Source organism: Pundamilia nyererei, unplaced genomic scaffold, assembly GCF_000239375.1.
Source record: "Pundamilia nyererei isolate P.nyererei 1_Seehausen unplaced genomic scaffold, PunNye1.0 scaffold00084, whole genome shotgun sequence".
Classification (NCBI taxonomy): Eukaryota; Metazoa; Chordata; class Actinopteri; order Cichliformes; family Cichlidae; genus Pundamilia; species Pundamilia nyererei.
This window is the reverse complement of record NW_005187485.1, coordinates 458,684-463,184: the sequence shown is the minus strand read 5'-3', so window position 1 is coordinate 463,184 and position 4,501 is coordinate 458,684. Positions and strand designations below refer to the sequence as shown.

Here is a 4,501-nt window from a genome sequence, read left to right as displayed (position 1 = left end):
CACACACACATATGCACATACACACACAGATAGTGGTATGCATCAATGCTCACAGTCTCCTTTGGGTCTTTTAGTGCTCTGTCATCTCAATTCTGGTTGTCAGAAAGCAGACATGCTCCTAATGGACCAGCTGAGCTTGTGTCTGCTGCCTCCTCCATTTTGTGTTGCCTATCTAACATCTCTGCTGTCACCCAGCTGAGCAGGCCCAACCTGCATCCTGACCAATTGAGACGGCGACCGTCACGCCACAGGATCTCAACTCACAGTTAATTTCTAGCAACGTGACTAATATCTCCTCCTCTTACACATGGATGAAATGTTGCTGCACCGAGAGGGATAAAACTGCCCTCAATACCATATAATTAGTGTCTCTAATGAGCTAAATTATAGATGAAGCAGGCCACCCTCCAGCATAAGTGAGCTGCTGGATCAGGTGTGAACAGAACTGGAGTCAAAAGAGGATGTGATTTAGAGTTTATTATGCTCTTAATTCATCTGAAGGTTATTTAAAAATCTGAAAATAGGTGATATGATTGAGTGAACCTGACTTACAAGAAAAATTGCATATGCTTAGTTATTAGTTATTAGAATAACTGCTTGAACTGATGCTAACCCAGCCACACGATCAAAGCTCTATTTATCATTCTCACACTCCGAAAATATATTTGTCTCGCTACTAAAACCGTCACACTGTTTACCAGTGACGCTGCAGCAGCACCGCTGTGTGCATGTGTACTAAAATAAAAGCAGAGGGCTGAATGAAGACGAGCTTGCAGAGACGCAGGAGGAGGAGGAGGTAAAGTGTATAAATAGCAACGTGTGTGCAAAAAGCTGGGACTCATTAGTTGGCCTTTACAGACAACCTCATATCTATTCCTGTTCACAACACGTGTATACATGCGTGCACCATCGCAACTGCACGCTCAATTCCACTTAAAGCCCAGTTTTTGAAAATGGATTTAATCTGAATGAGTGCACTGCTCCGTCATTATCAGCACTGACCGCTGACTTAAAATAAGCGCGGCTCCCAAAATAACTGCAACGACGTATAAATACTAGAAGACAACGAAAGCATGTTTCCTGGGCACTGACAGTAGGCTTAAGGAATTAGAAGGAGTTTAGAGTTAATCAGCCCCCAAGTGACCAAGTGAGATTATCTCCATCTACCTGCCCACAGGATCTCTCTCTCTCTCTGTCGCCCTCCACCCTGATTCGCCAGCTCTGTGCTCCTCATCCTACATGCATCTGTATGTGTGTGTGTGTGTGTGTGTGTGCGTGCGTGAGCAAGGAAAAAGAAAAGCTGGCAGAAGCACAGTGGTGATCCGCTGTGCTGATTCATGGTTTTATGTGGAGCCCCGCCTACCTGGCTGAAAATCAACAGAAATGAACTGAAGACCAAGATATCAGCCCCTCCGCCACATGGTGGCTCCCATTAACCTCTCCTTGCAAACAGAGGCACACATGACAACATACACGCCAACACGTGCCTCGCTAACCTATTCGTGTGCGGTTAACATAGAAGCCTGCCTAGCAACACTCTGAATACAAGCACACGGGCAGGGATTTATATCCATATTTCGTCTTTACAGTTTTCATAAACACGTTTCTTAAATGATCACAGGATGTAAATTGCTACTGTGTAGTTATGGATTATGGACAGGAAGCATAGACTGACTACAACAAATGAAATGTAGCAATCAAAGATTGGGTCCAGAATCTCCCGTGTGAACCGGAGGACGGTCGAACAAACGGTGTTGGTTTCCAATGGTTTATTTCAGTCTGGCTATCAGTGTAAACCTATCCCAAACTCAGTGCCACACCAATCAATACACACAGATGGTGTCTGTGAGTGTGATGCTGTAACATGAACCGACATGGGAAAACAATGAAGTACCGTGATTGATTTACTGCGGTTGCCCTGAAAGCAATTTCGAATCCTTTTCCAACATTACCTCAGCCGCCGCCGATTAGAGTCATAATATTTCTGTACATTGTGAACGAAAGCTTCTTTCCATGTTGCAGAGACATAGAAATACAGACACGTTATAAGATTCAGAATCAGCTTTGTGCCATTACTCAGTTTTCTGTCATTAAGTGAAAAAAATGTCTAATTTGATCCTAGAATTATTTGTGAAAAGGTTATGTTAAATTTACTTTTTCCTTGGCGTTTAATAATCGTAATCACTGTCCTAACTGATGAAGGAAAGAGCAAATGGCTCTAAGGGATGCAGAGTCTGTTCCCTGTTTGGTAATGCTCATACAACACAGTAGTAGTCTAACTGCTCGAATGCATCATAACTCCCAAAAGAGGATTAACATCAGCAAGCTCTTCTGGGACCTGGATGACCTCACTCTCACACAGAAAGACCAAAAACATCTTTGCGTATCACTTCAGCAGCTCTGTGTCCACAACACTGCTGATTCAGCAGTGTAGGAGACCCTCGGTCTTATCTGTTATTTTTAACCTCCGTGTTTACCTCTGTTGCTCATGCCAGCACTTGCCAGTTCTGCTGCATTAGTTCAACCCGCGACACTCTCCCTCATCCGCCCTACGTCACATCTGCAGCGCTTCATAAAAGATTATCTGACTATATATATTCAGCAGTATCATCAATGGAGGTGAGGCTTATTGGATGAGTTGCTCCGAAGTACGCAGGCAGGTACAAGACAGACACAGGCACATGAAGCCCTGTGGTAAAGATGGATATCTTTTAACCCCTAATACACTCCTCACGGGGCAAAAGCAGAAAATATGAAATCCAAAGCAGAGCAGCACCAATTAAAGATAAACAAACAAGCAACAACTGAACATCTGAACAGAGAAGACAGACACAAGAGCATCATCAGCAATAACACATTTTAAGTATGATTTAAGAGACCTAAACAGGGCGGCCATTCTCAGGCATCCCAGTCAATACTTTTAAAGCTCTTTATGTACCTGTCAGACAATAAAAAAATTAATGAAATAAAATAAATTAACAAAAAAAAAACAGTTTTATAGAAAACCTATGTTTTTTCTCTTGTTATAATCTATGTTTATCAATTTTTTCAATCATAATATATCAGGATTACTATAATAAAAAGAGGGGAAATTGCAAAGTGGGTTTTCCCGAAATGTCTAAATGCGCCCTCTTTTAGCAGAGCGCTCATTGCATTTATTTATTTATTTTACACTAAACAACAACACACCCTGCCTCCACACTACTGTTCGTTTCTAAAGGTGTTTTATTTGTTTGGTTGTTCTAAACTAAACAATCCTCAAGCGGAACAAATTCATTAATTACGCGTTAATAATAATAATAATAATAAATTATCAATTACGTTTAAAATAATCTAAAATGTAACTTTTTCACCCTCCTTCCCTGAAACAGTTACGGGTTGTGTCGGACCTACATGCCGGGGTATTTAAACAATCTGTGCACGAAAATGGCGCCGAATGTGCAACAAAACAAACACACACCAACTCATCTCCACAGCCCCGGCGCATGCGAGCCTGAAATGCGGCTTACCTACTCCGGGATCAGCATCAAGGAGGAGACTGGATGGCGCAAAGACGGACAGAAAAAAATGCGATATTCCGCGCGTTCACACGAGAAACAATGCTGCTGAGCGACACATGCTTTGTTGTGCTTGAAGGTGTCCGATGCTCGTAAAGGGGTGGAGTCTCACGCCGAGGCTTGGACTTCAGCTGAGCGAATGAGCACCAACCAGCGTGGCTTACAAACCCATGCCAAGGCGGAGGAGATGCACACAACTTTCATATAAGGCTGATGAGGCCAGCTCCAGAGAAATTCTGATTTAATATAAAAATGGTGCATAATAATGACGTCTAGAACATTTAAGATGGTTTTAGAAATTGCTCATGAATGAAATTTAGTAAGGCTATGTGGGTTTGCCAAGTAAAAACCCATATTTTGATTCATTTCACTGTATTGACCCCTTTTAAAAGTGCATGCGTGGTGTGGCTCGGTTAGTACTGTGCAACGCCTAGAAGCAGGAGGAGGCAGGCACCAACACAACATAGGTAAGGGTCTCAAGACTGCAGACGTGACAGAGGAACAGCTTAAAACTCTGCCCAGCTGAAAACTACAATCCCAGACACACCCACCCGTCGATTTACATCTCAAAATTCAAAAACAAGCTCACACACATATGGGTCTTGTTTTTGGGCACACACATACACACAAGCAGTCTTTGTGGACCCCATGACGGTTCCCCACCCATCTGCTTGACCCCATTAGTGACATACGGCTCATAGGCAGAAGGGGGCTCATTATTCTCAGAACCACACGGGGGTGAGGCGCCATCACCTTTGTCCTACACAGGCAAGTTCATGTGGCGGGCGTTATCAGTGTCATGTCATGTCTAGCACTATTATATGCTGAAGAAGATAAAATATCTTACCGGCAAAAAAAGGTTATCCTGCGATTCCAACTAAAATAATACCGGGTTGCCGTAAAGTCCGAAGTTCTTACCGTTGGGGCGAATGATGAACGTGAAC

At 43.0% G+C, this 4,501-nt stretch overlaps 1 protein-coding gene across 1 annotated transcript in view; it reads right to left on the bottom strand.

The window, feature by feature from the left end:
- Nucleotides 1–3,668, bottom strand: part of LOC102208523 (neurofilament medium polypeptide-like) — a 7,106-nt gene extending 3,438 nt beyond the window's left edge. Inside the window, exon 1 of the mRNA XM_013912205.1 lies at nt 3,510–3,668. The gene's annotated coding sequence lies outside the window, so the exon portion shown is untranslated. The remainder of the gene's footprint in view (nt 1–3,509) is intronic.
- Between the last annotated feature and the right edge of the window lie 833 nt (nt 3,669–4,501).